The following is a 16,382-nucleotide window of genomic DNA, read 5'->3' as shown; positions in this document are numbered from 1 at the left end:
ATTAAACTTAATTAAACTAATTAACTAATTAACTACTTAATTAGTATTATAATACTGTTAATAATATTAATAATAAATATTATATTTAAATAATAAACTTTATAAAGCACCTTTCAAAACACAATTACAAAGCACTTTGCAATAAAAAAAAAAACTAATTTATAATACAAAGACAATTAAATGGATCAAAAGCCAAAAACGCTTCATAAAACACAAAGTAAAAAACCCCCAAAACAAAACAAAACTGAAATGTCATATAAGAAATTACTGAACAGCACTTTGGTTTTTAAACATGATTTAAAAGCCAAGACAAAGTCTGCTGTCATAGTCTTTTTAGCCAGCTCACTCCAAACGTCTCACTGCACAAAAGTCTGATGAAAAACCCTATGCATTAATAATCCTCAAAATATGGGTCTCTGTTGAATAGTTCATTGAATTTACAGCCACAACAGCTGATAATAGGGGACAATAAATTCCTCTGTACAGTGAAAATGACAGGCTGAGCCAGCAGGGATGACATTATGGACAAGTGCCAAAAAGCTTGGATACAAAACTGTCTGTTTTATGTCACACTCAGTGACTTATTGGTTCTGTCACAGACAGTACATTGAGATTCAAAAATTCACAGTGCAACAATTCAAGACTGAACGATCTGCTGTTATATGTAACTTATGGAAGAATTGTGTATATGCTACTGTACAGTAAGCTCATATCATGCACATTATTTGATTTTGTTAGGTATAGAAATAAAACAAGAACAATGTTAATATAGTTTACTGATAATATGTAACAAGCACTAAAAGCATGTGACTTGGGAGCAGACAATAAATCTTTATGCCACTTCCAGAAAAAGTGTTAGAAAGAACCAACACCTGTAAGTTATTCAATATGGCTGCTATGTGTCTCAAGGGGTTAGGCAGGGCACAGAGATACACCAAGAGGCATCTTCTACACCATTAAAAAACAAAAAGCAGTATGGCAAAGTACTACAGTTTTGCGAGTGAGGGAAGTAATGGGGGTCTTGTGAAAGAATGTGGGTTATGCTCACCAGGCAACTTTCCAGGGTAGTCTCACATTTCAAGGCACTGGATACAAAGAGAAGGGAGAGGGAAAAGGTTACAGCAGCTATGTTGATGATTTTGGTTGTAGGTTGGTCGCCTTTGCTGGGGGTAATCCTCCTGGATCTGTCCCTAAGCCCCCTGAAGGTCACAGTAACCAAAACAGGAATACTTTCTCTCACTGGGGAGGCTGAGGTGGAGAGGAGTTCCCACAAATTAAATTAAGGAGAAGAGAAACGGGACAAAAAGTGAATGCATAAATGGAGAAAACAGATGCATGCTTGCATACCTCCCCAATCTCCACCCCTCTTAAAAACTGCACCCTGACCCTGTGTCTCCACCCTTCTTGTTTACTGGGCTCTTTGTGTGAGTGTGAGAGAGAAACAGAGAGAGGGAGAAAAAGCAAAATGAATATGTACTGTCCTGAAACTCTGCTTTCTACTGGAGCTTGTAGAAGCTTTTGTTGGTTTCTTTTTTCAAATATTTTATGAAAACATTCTTTGCTAGACAAAAAATCCAAAGCGCCAGTCTCTATGTATTGCCACCTCCCACCAAAACAGAATAATGTATTAATATTAATAGAAATAATAAAATATGACCAGACAGATTCTTAGCTGGCCCTCTTACTGAGAAATGACATGGTCCTTAGCACCCAGGTGCCAGCTGTGGGGTCCTGCACAGCGATGAGACAGCCACAGTGACATGCATGCAGGCTCATGCCTCAGATTCACCGATGCCGGACTGTGCCCCTATCTGTCCAGCCGTCAGAATGAGGGATAGCAAACAGCTGGGCAGTCTGGTTGTGGGGTGAAAGTGGTGTCACCCACTGGGTCGTTCCCAGCTGCTGCAGGACAGTGGCAAGATGGGAAGAGAGAGGATTTCAGCTCATCGCTTCCCACCACTGTTTCTGGAGTGCTAATGTAGAGTCAGAAACCATATAATCATGTCTGCTAAAAGTCTAAAGGAACATTATGCATAGTGAGGCATAAATATAAATAAGTTAAGGCTTAAAATATTTCAAGAAGCATTAATATTTATGGGGAACCAAAATGAATGAAGATGTGTAACATCCAAGCACACTGAGCAGTGATGTGGGGAACAGGTGAACAGAGGTGAGATTAGGTACTCAGTTTGTCTGCTAAAGGGAAGACATTTGTCCTCCAGGCCAAACAGTAAACTAAGGAGAGGGACTGAAGAATGCTTTGAAGTGACAAATAAAAACGTGAGACTGTGGACAGCTGTAGATTTATGACGATGACAAATCTGCATATAATCTGTGCTAATCACACAGACCTTGCTCCTGGCTGAGATGAAAGCATCTCCCTGTTTTACCAATTGTCCTGCCAGTGGGCACTTATGTAGCCAGAGGAGTGTGAAGTTCTCAGTTGGTATGTTCGCAGCTTATTGTTCCCTTTATATATTTGAAGTGACGGGCCCAGTGCTGTGCAATGACAGATTAAGATATCTTGCAATCCTTGTCAGAGCACGAACTAAGCCACTGGAAACGTAAAATGCATTTGAAATTCATAGAACAGTGTTGTTGCACAGCAGCAACTCATGTGAGACTGCCAAACATTTTGTCCCAGTCAAAACCCCCAGAGGAGTCCCAGCTGATGACAGTGACTAATATGACCAGTAGGTGGCACTGTTTCCATTTTATTAATGTTTCTGTGCACTTGTGGACGCTACAGGTGCTATTTATAGGAGGTGCATCACTGCAAACTCTATGCAGCTGTCGTGGCATTCACATGTTATGCAATAACAAGCAAATAATAGCCTCTTTACAAGCAGTGAGCTACTCCAGTGTCTTATGCCCCTGTTATCATAATTCCCGGTGCACCCATTGTTGGTATTATACTGTAAGGGAGAATTTAATACAGTTCAAATAATAAAAAGGGAGAATATACGATTTTAATAGAGTAAAATACACCAATTCTTTCCATTAAAGCCAGTCTTTTGTTATCTGAGCTTTATAGATGTTTACACAGTAGGCTACAGCACCAGTGAAAGTTAGTCTGCTCCAGTTCCTGTTCGCACGTGGACATAATTGATGAACTTGGGAGACTGCTGCACCTGCTGAGGATAGACGGTGACCGGAGCTGCCCTCGTCTCTCCATCACAGACATTATAGTCGGGGGACAGTGTAGTAGACAGAGTGTTCAGTCCGCCACTATCTTGGCTAGGATTTTTATACCGTCTCCTCCTTTGACCAAGACTATTTATAGCTCAGTCGTCACACCGCCACAGACCCTGACTGCATCCCGCACGTCCTCAAATCCAAACAGCAGCTCACACGTCAAACCCTCAACCCTGTCCTCAAGGTAAATAATAAATAATGTTTATATTTGTCATGTAAAAGTGTGTGAGTGGAAGAAATTCGACGTGGTATGAGGGCAAATCACAGTGTTTCAACAATATGTATGAAGGGAACTTGGTGTTTAACCTAATGAGTAACTAGCTAACCTTAATGTTTTAACTTATGATTTTTAAGCAACATAGCCGATAAATTGCTTTCATGTAACAGCAGTTCTATCCTAAACAGTGAAAGCAACGAGTTAATTTATATTTAGCCTATATTTAATCATTGTTTTAAGCATAATTATGTTTTTCCAGTGTAATGAACAATTAGAAAGCAAAACAGTTTACTAACACATAACGTCTGCGCATTGATATTTGAATTGACGGTTGGTTCTGCGGCCACAGGTGGTCGCTTTGTGATCGATGTGAGTCCGCCCACAAAAGTAGACCGGAAGTGTCTGTGTCATAACATGTTGTACTCAACCATAAAATAATATAAAAAAATGTTTCCCTAAACTTGTGACGGACCATATCATCGTTGCTTTCGCAGACTATTTATTTCCAACATGAGGGGTATTGGTGCAGACCACCATCTATAAATAGACTTGCTTACAGTGTATGATCGCACCAAACGTGCAAAGTGAGAAAGTCCTTTTTCATAATCTCGTTAATTAACCAGACTGCATCACGGTTATCACAGGCTGCACGTGACTGCATTTGACTAATATTTTTTTTACATAGGAAACTGAATGGGATATAACAATCCCTTCGGATTATGATCGAAGTGATGTATGCCTACTTTTAAACAAATGAGTCCACTAATTATAGCCATAAATACTTGTAAAAACACCCCCAGCACACTACCAACCCCTAATTACTTAATTATGCTTTATGTTACAGAATATCCAGTGGTGGAAGTCGTATTCATATCATTCAGCACCATATTATATAGTAAATACTCAATTTCAAGTAGAAGTTCTGTGTTCAAAAGTTTAATCAAGGAAAAATAAGTGACACAATGTAAATATAAAAAGTTAATGTACACATAATACAGAACTTCTCCTTTCAGTGTTATATTAGTATACTGTTAGATCATTATTATTGATGCATTGACATGTAAGCAGTGCTTGAATGTTGTAGTTGGCCAAGGTGCTGCTAATTTTAATGGTTTTATACATTATTAGGTAGTGTAATCTATTACAGCACATCATGTTTTACCTTATAAACACATGTTTTGCATGTAAAATCTCAATCTGAACTAAGCTATAGATGTTCGATAAATGCAATGGAGTAAGAAGTACAATATTTCCCTTGTGTGAATACTCAAAAGTGGTGCCTCAAAACTGTACCAAGATGCAGCACTTGGATATATGTACTTAGTTACTTTCCACCACTGATTACACCCTATGCTACTTTTGTATTTCTATCCTTTAAATTCTCTATATAACATTATACTGCATTATGTCCCATATTGCATGTATGTCATGTTCAATATACATTTTTAAGTATGTCCTATTTATTTAACTGAATTGCACATATTTTTGTTTTTTGCCTCTTTGTCTAAAATGGTTCTCTACTTGAATACACTGTCAATATGCACATTCTGTAGGTATAAGCATTAAACTGCACACTGTTCTGTGTTCAAGTCTGTATGTGACAAATACACATTTGAATCAATCTACAGATACTTTCCTGCTTATTTTGTGTTCACAGATACTGAAGAACCAAAACTACATGCACAAGCAGATGAAGACATGAACATGCCTGGATAGAGTCAAAAGTAAGGAGCTTTTTTTTCTTCTTAAATATGTATTTAGATGCATGTAATGAAAGCTAATTGACAGTGCAGCTAGGTTTATATTATATGGTTAGTTTGATTCTCAGTTGTTTTGCTGGACACCCGGATACTCCAACAAAAACATTTAGCAGGTGTGTTACATTTGAAATAGCTTTTGTATGATGGCTTTGGTGACCAGTGCTCTTTCCACAGGTGTCATATGGTAACAGCATTTCAATCTTCACTGAACAAGGTAATAGAGAAAAAATAAGAACGACAGACCCTTCAGTGTGCACATGACATTTTCACTTAGACAGCAACACAAGAAAAACAGTGCTCATACTTGACATGAAAGCCTTTCTCAGCCACTCCAAATGACCCTTCAGCCAGCTTTCCATTTCAGAATATTTATAATATTTTTACATTGGACTTGTTCTTGGCAGGTTAATGCTCACAGATGTCTGCACTGCTCAGATGGCTTGAGGGGGCAGGTACCATCTGAGCTGTGTCAGAGAGAGAAAGTCATTTTAACAGCACCTTACACTTAGCCTAACACATAATTTCATAGTACCAATGAATGTGTTAATGAGACAAAATGTTTTCGATAGAGCAAATCTTGGCAGGCATCTGTGAATTATTCACTGGACCCGATAAGTTGGCATGTTGAGCTATACAATTGGCAAGCAATACTCACAGAAGCAGCATGTTGCATGACATCCCTGCTGTGTAATGCATGTTAGCTATAGTGGATTATTATTGTCCTAAAGTTGACATCTGGCAGATTTGTGCCTATAAAAATGTTCTAAAGACTCCTCAGAATAATCAGTCAGAGATGACATAAGAAGTGCGAGTGAGCTTGTTTATCAAAGTGAGGAGAATACAATGCCTTTTTCTTTTTTTCACAACTAAAGTGATGGAAGTGATGAATTACGCTTTGTCACTGTGGATTTATTTCCTGTGTTTGTGTGCCATCCTTGACTGACCGTGACAGTGTGAAGGCAGCCTTCATGTCACGCAGTAGAAATTGCCGTTCCAATAGGGAGAAAGAATGCTGTGGTGTTTTGTGCCGGGTGACGTAAAGTATGACATGACAGAATGATTGAGCCAATTTTCTGCCTGAAATGGGCACAAAGGAATTACAGGGAAAACACAATTGTAAGCCTGTGTGTATATGTGTGTGCGGCTGTGTACAGTGCAACAGTGTCTGTGTACAGGTGTGCCAGTGTAACAATATGTCAAAACATACATATGTAATTGACAGTTGTATGGTAGAATAGCAATAAGATTATTTACTTATGAGGGAGAGTAGTGTGTCAGAAATGTGGAGACCTGCCTTCCCAGATCTCATAGTTTAGTGTTTTTACTTCTGCAGTATTTGCTAGATCAGTGGTTCTCAACTTTTTTTCCTTTAAATTGATACAGGTCAGGTAATGGACCCCCATTTGATAAGATTTTTCTTCAGGGACTTGGAAAAGATTTTAATTGTTAGATATGATTAAGACCAGAATTCTATAGTTGTCAACTACAGTTGAGGGGATAATTATGGAGGAAGTGAAACCGATGATCATAAGAGTCACTCTTATGACTCTTACTCACATTGGGCTCACTTCTATAATTAATTAAATTGTATTTATATACAATTTCCTATTTTTGTGGGGACCCCTCAAACTCCTTCAAAGACCCCTGGGGGTCCCCAGACTCCTGATTAAGGGCCACTTGGGCTAAATGACGTAGTATGATTATGTTCTTATTAAAAGGAAGAACATCCATTAATGGAATCATGTCTTCTCAAAATAAAACTGAGTTAATTTTCTTTGACATGTATGACAGAGAATGTCACAAGATATTAATTGTGCATAATGAGTCTCACACTGACATGTTGTTTTTAAGCACAGCACAACCGAGTTTTGTTGCATTAGCCTCAGATTTTATTAATAATTTGCTAGAAGTTTGGGTTGACAAGGTTGTAGCTGTTATTAGTAATGTATTTGAAAAAGGATTTATCAGCAAAAATTATGATGAAGATATTGTGTATGTTGTATGGTACTGACTAGACCCTTACAGCTCACAGTGTATGCATGTTGTTTCCTGTCATGACTTTTTTACAACAGATCATCTGATGTTGCTTTATGATTTAATGAGTTCGTGGAGCCCAAGACAGTTATACTGTGAGACATTATGGGACATTAATAAGAGTCCCTAAACTCATAATAGACTACACAGAGTATGGTGATGACATACTGTGTGTAAACAAAGCAATTCCAGGTAAATATATGGTGCCCAAAAGGCTCATAACACTGAACGCATAATGTATTATAGCCTATTCTGATGTTTTCTGATACAGTTAAAACATCTAGCCTTATTGTGATGCCCTTGTGTTGCATGCATGAAAGCTAAATTAAAACAAGCCATGAGCATGGAGCATTGCAAAGTACTGCGTTATAAAATGTATGCAGTTGTGATGCTGTGATAGGTAAAATCTGCATGCTATCCCTCAGTTCTGTCATGATTCACATATTTGTTGGGATGGGGGCATTTTGTGTAATTCTCTGTGATCCAAAAGACTTAAAAACAGCTTTGGTAATTAGTACCCAGCACCCAGTGCCAGTCTGCATAATGTGTTCTTTAGCTGGATTTCACACTTGGAAATAAGCTCTCATTCTATCCATCATTTCACTTGCAAAATGACAGATGAATAATAATTATGTAATTTCACCAGTGGTTGCAATCACAGAAACACTTTCAAAATTCTTAAAAACACACACTGTGAAGTGAGATTTGTTGCTTGAATGTGCATCTCTCATGATATGTTTCTCAGCCTCATGTTCATGCTTGTTGACACCTTTAAAACTATTTTTTGTGTGGTCCAGGATCTATTATTGGCTCTGGCTGTAAGTGTTTTCTGTTCCATAACAAGATGAATCCCCAACATGGCATTAGGTTACCAGGCAACAGTGTACACTTCACTGCTTGGTTATAATTTTCTTTGTATAGTTATGATGCTTAATAGTAAGTGACTACATGGCAGTCGGCCAAAATTAACCACTGTTAGCAGAACCCGTAGAGCCTGATGTATGTCAGGAGGCGTAGAGCCTAGCAGGCTATATTTGGCTGCTATGTTCCCTTCAAAGAGACGAGTTCTAGGTCTGGACTTGACATTTCTCTTAGACTGGAAAAAATGGGTTTGGGTCAGTGAGTTTTTGTGGGAGGAGGGGTGTTGTTGATGCCCAGAGGAAGGTGCTGGTCTCTGTTCTGCAGTGGCTCATTGTTATTTTCTCTTCATCGGTACAGTACAGGAAGCATAAATGACAGGATAAAACTTGCAGTTATATGTGTTGAAACACAACACTGTCTTTATTACATAAAAGGCTGTCAGGACTTTTTTGTCAAAGGTTATTATTACTGTAATCCACATAAGATACACCTAAGAACAGGACAAATTGTGACTGTCAGGTTAAAGCTTGGTACATGTATGATTTCTCTGCTTTGAGAAAGTTCTCTAATCTCTTAGGCTCATGTAATCCTTGTAAAACTTATATTTTCATGTAAAATACATTGTCAGCAACTGAAAACAACATAGTTCTTCTTGGTTTTTGAAAAGGTGACATGTTGGAGAAACCAGGTTAGGATTGCACATGACTGGATTGTGCCCAGGAGGTACAAGCCTTTTTGTTCTGGCAGTGGCACAACATATTCATAAGTGATGTTTGAAAACAGTCAGCTAAGGTCAGTTCATCTGCATAGGAATCATTGCTAAGCAGCTACAGACCTTAAAGCCTCTAAACTCACTGATCATTTGCATTGCTAGCAAACAAGCATTTTTCCCACTGCAGTGTAAGTAATAAAACCTTGTACTCTATGTTACCCCTATGTTCTGTTTTTGGTTAGTCTCCTCTGCGTGTGTTGTATGTGTTTTGAGGTAAAACAGAAGCATGCAGAGTGCAGTCCTGGGCTTTATCTCAGTGTGTTGTCGTGAAAAAGAGATGGAGAGTCATGTTCACACCTTTATTTATTTTGCTGTTCTTGGCTGCTGCTGCTCCAGTGGAAGTAAGAGTGTTGCTGTACAGCAGACATTGTGCAGACAATCTGAACGTAGCCCAGGTGCCACGAAACTATTCTGACTTAAATCAGTTTCCCTCAAACAGACCGTTAGTGTTTGTTGTTTCTGTTCTTTCTTCCCTTGCAGTTACACGTTATTAACAGCAACTCTGTTCAAGGCAGTTGCACTGCATACAGAAAATTTCAATCAATCCTTAAACCAACCCGATGATGTATCTCCAGCTCTCCTGCAGGGTGAAAAAGTCAGAGGTGTTCTCACAGTGCAGAGCTAGGTCTGGAACTTGGTGAATAAAGGAGTAGGTTGTGGTGTATGTGTGAGGAATATTTTTCTTTGTATAGAGATAGTAGGAGGGAAGCAGTGGCCCAGAGGGGGAGTCTGACTCCTGTTGCAGCTGAGACACAGAGCATGGTGGGTTTAGCCTGGTGCTCTCAGTATTGTTCATTCAGCCCCACTGTAGACCCCAGGGCTCTCTGGGGGACCTACCTCCATTTGTTTTCACTTCCTGTCCAAATGGAGTTGGAGAGATGAATCATTCATGTCTTTGAGAGGCCTCTTGTGTGGATGAAAAATGGGGAGATTTAAGACTCCCGCTTTGAGTATTCAAGATAGATTAATGTGCTTTTTGCCCAAGCAACATATTTATGACTTCCATTTGTGTTTTTTTATTCTCATGTTAATTCTTTGGTCGCCATTTTTTAAAGGCTTGCTATTCCTCTCTGTTTATTTTTATCTTAAGTATGTGTCTTGCCTTTCTACTTATACCCATCTGCTTATCTGTCTGTCAGTATGCCCACTGACAGGCGCCATGTGGAGTGCCCCTGCCCTAACTCGATCCTGCTCTGTCAAATCTGCATGGTGAAATCAGTGAAGGTGATTAATGAGCTGTGCTTCAGAGTCCTTGGTATGCTAAGCCTGACGGGCAGATTGTCACTGAACTGTCACAGGGTGGGACTGTTTTCCTTGATGGCAGAAACAGACAAACTTCAGACTTCACAGGTCCATTAGTTGTCACTCCATGCCATCCCAAGTAGAGTTCTCAATGGACCAAAAAAATTACAACATGCACTGAACAGACCTGTGTGAGCTGAAGTCCAAACACAGCCCATCCAAGATCATCACATAAAATACTGAACCTGAGCCCAACCAAGCCCGAAACCCCAAAAAGCACTAGTCTGCTTCTATCACCCAGGACACACTGGCTATGTGGCGATGGAAGCCACGCACGACTCCAACTCGGTGGTTCACCTACTTTCCATGTATATCTCCACCAGAGAAGCTCCCTGCTCCACCTGGGAAGAAGGACAGAGAGCCCAGCACAGAGCCTGACTGCTCCCTCTCCGTCTCTCCCTGCCTGCACTTTTTAAGATTTTTTTATTTAATTTTTTTCCCATAGCCTGAGCCCTACCCAACCCAGCCAATCAATGCACACTTTCAGCCCAAACCGACTTGTTGGACTTTTCAAGACCCGCCGGGCTAAGGTTGAGATTGAGAACTCTAATTCCAAGCAAGATCCCAAGCATCCTCTGGGGCCCTGACTGGGCTGCCATGCATCATGCTAAACATCTCTTTGTTGTTACCTTTCATCTGTGGGTACCTGCCACCTCTCTCAGCCCATCCTGTGAGTTATGGGACTGCAGGAGGTCATGGCTGCAACCCCTCCCCACTTGGCGTGAAATGTGCAGAACAAACGGATCCAGGAATTACACAGAGATTGGACACACTGGCTGGATATCTAAGAGCAGAGCTCTCGTAAAGGTCTCTGTGGCCAGATAGGTGTGAAAGGGTTACCAGCCCATCTGTTACCGAAACAGAAAAATGTATCCTCTTTGAGGTGACAACCTTAGAGCATTCTTTAAATTCTCTCTTTTAGCTTTGAGTGGCATCATCACAGCAAAGCTGCTGACAAAATGTAAGGTTTCCAAAAGCGTGGCCTTTAGATGTATTTAAAAGCACAGAATAACATCAGTAAATGCCATCTTTTGTCGGTGAGCCGACCAAAAATATGAAGATGCTATGGATGCCTGCAGATGTTTTTCTTTCTCTCATTTATGAGGTCCATTAAAGATAGGAATCTTAGTAATTTATAGTTCAAAAGGACACATCCACACTCTTAACTTCATTTCATCTTTTGATTTCTCACACACAACCTTAAGGAGATCACACAGTTTGAACAGTTTTTGGTTTTGTGCTTGCTGTTTCTCCATGTGTTATAGAGGAGACAGCCAAAGCTTGTTAGGCCTCGTGTTATTGAAGGGGCTGGGTTGAAAAGTCAGTTTGGTTACTGGATCTGAGATGAAAGGCAGAGGTCAGGAACGCTGTAGCCACTCCCAAGCACAGCATGGTGGGATTGCTATGTGCATTTGTGTGCATGTGTGTTAGTTTGTCTGTTCATGTGTATTTGTTTGAGTGAGTGTCTTGATTTGTATTTCAACAGTATCTGTACTCCTTGGATCTCTGTGCTGTCCAGTTGCTTCAACACAGTGTTTGCTGTGTGTCAGAGTATTTGTCTTCCTGGTCCTTGGAGTATGGAAAGTTCACAGTAATATCTCCAGCATGTCTACCCGTTCTTGGTTACTTCATTTCTTGTTCCTGTTTTAATCAACCTGCAGGGTGCACTGTTGCTGAAGGATCCACCAGGGGCTTTACCCCGCTTGGACAGTGTCCCACAATTACAAGTCCTGCTGCCTTAGTTACCTCTATGTTTTCTGCTCTCAATCAAGGTAATGAAACTCACAATAGGACAAGTGAGACAAAAGGACAGAGAAGGAACTTGTAGTTTCTTCACTATTACAACCCATGCAATGTCAAACACCAAAACACAAGATAATTGTGTCAGTGTAATATAATAGTGATTTGACAAATTTAAAATGAAGAGAAACTGGGAGATTTAGAGGAAAAACAGCATGAGAATGACTATTTGCACCATACAACAATTCATCAGTGGTTGACACAACTTTAGCACTGCTGTTGTTTTCCCACCGAACAAATGAGATGACCCCAGAACCATGCCTTCTCAGGGGAGAAAGGAAATAGAGAGTTGTTTGAGTTGTTTTGGTACTCTCATAGGAATTGCAAAAGTAGAACATTGTTTTTACAATATACTTGGGAGTTTGTGTAACATAAGCCAGTAACTTCACTGCATATGGATAGGATAGCTCACCGGGGTGAATTTGGAACTGTGGTGGAAAAATATATACGAGTGTGATGCTATAATAAGACCCAGAAACTCAAGGTCACCCTTGCAAAGTGTTTAAAAATACATCTAGAGCCCCTCCAGGTTTATGCATATGGAGCAGCCCAGACATTAACATTGTAACAGAGGTGGCGGGTGCACTGTGGGACATTTCCACATGCATAGCACTGCCTTAATAATCAGAGGAAGAGCTATTTTTCGGAGGTATTGTTGCGTCCGAGACCTTTGAGACACTACAGGAGGTGAGTGCTGTGACTGTGCTGTGGTCAAGTAGAGAAGTGGTGGCGTAGGTGGAAGTGGCTTGGACAATAAGCGTCAGCCCACCCTTCCCATAGTAAACTTGATTTCCTGTTGCACTGTTTTTAGTCGGACCTTTAAAATCCATGAATGGAGTTTTGCTTGAGTCTTTAAAGGTCATTGATGAATCTCGAATAACAGTCAAGCAGTTAGCAGAACCTATTAAACAACCACAGGTTTTATTTTGTTCCTTTATTCCCTGTACCTAACATATCCAGGTCACTGAGGTGAGATTTGTCCTTCTAAAAGAAGATCTGAAAACTGCATGTACTACTACTACTACTGTGACTACAATAACAATGCTGGTATTTTTCAAAAGGGCAAATGAGTCTAATAAAATGTGTTTTCTGGTAATACCATATTGATAATACCAAAATACATATTTTGTTAACGTATTAAGATAATAGCTCCAAGGCACTTGGGAAGGATGATGCTATGATTATCCACTCATAAATGGGCTTGACTAGCAGGATGTGGATTGGAAGGATGCCTCTGAACAGAGAACCTTTGTTTTTATTAATCCCTCAGGGATTTTCTAAGGTCAGCCAAACTTGGCTGGATTCCATCACAGTCACATGTGACTGTTTGGGCCTACGTGTTTGTATGATACAGATGAGGTGTTTGACTCCTGCAGGCATTTCAGTGATGTAGTTCTGAGAGCCACTGATGCAATAATTCTGCATGCTGTGGTTTTATGCACAAAGTTTCCTCTGAATCCTACGTCATGTTCATTGGTTAACAGCTTGCTAAAATGCCAGCTGACATTAAGAATGATCTTTCAAAGGCTTAAATCAATGCTAAGCCTTTTGGTGTTAGGATATCGTCAGAAGATCAATAGTTGTGTGTTGCTTTGAGAGAAGGGGGACAATGTGGAACATGAAGTGGGCTTGTCATGACTGAATGTAGGGTGGAAGTTGTACAACAACATCATTGTCAATTTGATACAAACAGTGGATCAATGGTTTCCAGCAGAGATGAGCACATTGATCAGTAAAAATACTGAGAGCTGCCCTCTGTTTCCAGTGGGCCTTTGTGCTCCATATCTATTTTTAGAAAGCCTATGGCAGTAGATGAAGGCACGGCATCAGGGATCTATTCAAAGTTAGAAAGTAAACTGACCTCAAGGTCAGTGCACAATAAGTGGATGCTCTGAAACTGTGTTTTTGCCTTTTTGAAACTCTGTTATGGTTCATTCTTTCTCTCACACCTCAGATTGAAGGTTCACCGCAGATGAATGAACACATTTTTCTGAAAGGTTTTTTATTTTTGAGGGTACACGTTGATTCATCTCTCTCCTTGAATAGCACCACCTCTGTCTTTTTTATGTCCGGCCTCTCTCGCAAGAGCAACACATAAAGCTGCATGGGCTCCATCTAACTGTGGTATTAGCTGCAATGCAAAACTTTGTTGGCAATGTTTCAAGATTAAGTACCAAACATGACTGCCTTTAAATGCGTTTTCATGTTATTTGATCCAACCTGTTAAGTGCATTCTATATCACCCTGAAAGTCCAACAGGAAATACCACAGGATGCCAGACAGAGTAACCCAATAAAAACAAGAGCGCCCATATCATTAGTGGGGAAACACGCTCACATAACACATCCAGATGTACAGGCTAATTGGATTTTACCATCAAATCAACAGTCATAGTGCCTTTGTGCTTTTATGAAACTGACCGCAAGGTAAAGGGAAAATGGGCTGTTTGAAGTGACAAAACTTTACCCGCAGCTTTTAGCAGGTAGGATGGCTGGGCTTTGTTGCCAATATAGCATGCTGTACTCCACATGCAGAGACTGGGGCAGCAATGTGCCATGGCCTCACTCACTAAATTGATCTGAGAACTCTTCCACAGTTTGCATTGGTGAGTCATCAGGGGCTGATGTAAGTAAGATGGCGGGCATTGAGGTAATTGGTGTGGAGAGGTAATTTCCCTCCTGTACCAGGGCTGCCCCTAGAGCTGTCAGGTGGCCACAAGAGAGAAGAAACTCAGGGACAGGGGGGAGGCATGGTTACGTCAGGAGTTGCTGTTATTATGCGCTATCCCCTCTCTTGGGAGGAACATCCCCTCTGACTGGAGAACTCAGCACCTGACAATGATCACATCCGCCACAGTCCTCCCAGGGTAGCATGATGAAACACTGCATCCACACAGGTAGAAAGACAAGCAATAGGTAGGAAGTCAGAGAGGTGGATAAAATGAATTTGATTAAAACAGATTCTCATAAACATTAATTGATTAATATCGCGTAAGAGGGCTATTAGAGTCACTCTGTGATGAGTTTGTGTTACAATAGACAACCCCCCTCTGAGATACACGGGGGCTTTGAAGTTCAGAGAACACGGAACAACAAAACATGGCTGACTCATCCCCTCCCACACATGGATCATCCGCTATTAAGGGGAACAAAACATTTTCTTGCTGGATCAAATGAGTTATAAGGAGCACTGTTGTCCACCCCTCATATCTGTTGCAACACTTAAGTTCAGCTCCCTTCCTTCTCCAGTTTGCCTCCCTGCTGGGTTTCATCATGCACAGTGTGTCACAAGGCAGCAGTGCTATGGTGATTAAGCTGCAGAACTTGGGAGTTGAGTTTGGAACTGGTACAGTAATTGTGGTAATGTGAGTAGGCTTATTTGGGAGAAAAAAACAAGTCTCCAGGTTATGACCAGTGTTTCTTGAAATAGAACGGAAACAGCTGAGGTACCGTGGCGGAAAGTATCTCTTATTGTCTTATTATATTTCTAGTCCCAGTAGATAATTTAAATTGGCTGAGTTGAAGTAAATAACATGATTTGTGTGACGTGTGTACAGATGCATGTGTATGTGTGTGTTTGCTGACATCTATAATGGCCTTTTGTTTAAATTTGGAAATTGCTGGGGGCACTTCATCGGTCTGGCCCACTTGTTCCCTCATCTCTAATATTCCCCCCACTCTGTGTCAGTGCTCTGATGTCAAAACATACACACATGCACAGACACAGACACACACACACATGCACACACGCACACATACACACGCAGAGTTTGTGTTTGATATGAGGGAGGTGACAGACAGTCGAGCCCATGCCCCGGAGAGCAGAACGGAGTGGCTCTCCAGCAGGGACGCTGACGTTCACACTTAAATGCTTTAATAGGACTAAAGTAGACAAAGGCCGCCAGTGACGCAGTAGGAGCTATAATGGGCTTGCCACATTGCAGGTTTACTGGACCCTGCCTATTGGACAGAGCTATTTCCAATCCTACAATCCCTCATCAGCCTCAGGAAGCTAGTTATAAATAAAAAGTGTAGGTTAATCGCTGCTAACCTGCCCCAGTGAATTGTTTATTTTTTCTTGTTTTTTTAAGGAGCAGTAGGTCAGGTTGTCTGGGTATTTTCTGGAAACTTATTACTTACAAGTGCAGAGAAATTTGTTTGATTTCTTGTACTTTTGTAAGACAAAATAAAGCTAAATCTATTTATATTATACAGGGCAGTCTGTCAACAACCACTTAACAAATAGATTAACAAATAAATAGATAAATAAATAAAACTAATCCACAAATGATCAAAATTTAAAGGCAAAAATAGTCTGAGTAGCGGAAAATCACAGTAACAGGAAGATTGCGAAATATGACCTCCTAATTTCAAGACAGATCTTACTGTCATGTCATATAAATAGGGATTTCATTGTCATGATAATTATCAATCATGTGATG

This window comes from Epinephelus moara, chromosome 6 (assembly GCF_006386435.1).
Source record: "Epinephelus moara isolate mb chromosome 6, YSFRI_EMoa_1.0, whole genome shotgun sequence".
In the NCBI taxonomy this organism is placed as follows: domain Eukaryota; kingdom Metazoa; phylum Chordata; class Actinopteri; order Perciformes; family Serranidae; genus Epinephelus; species Epinephelus moara.
Note: the sequence above shows the minus strand (reverse complement) of the source record.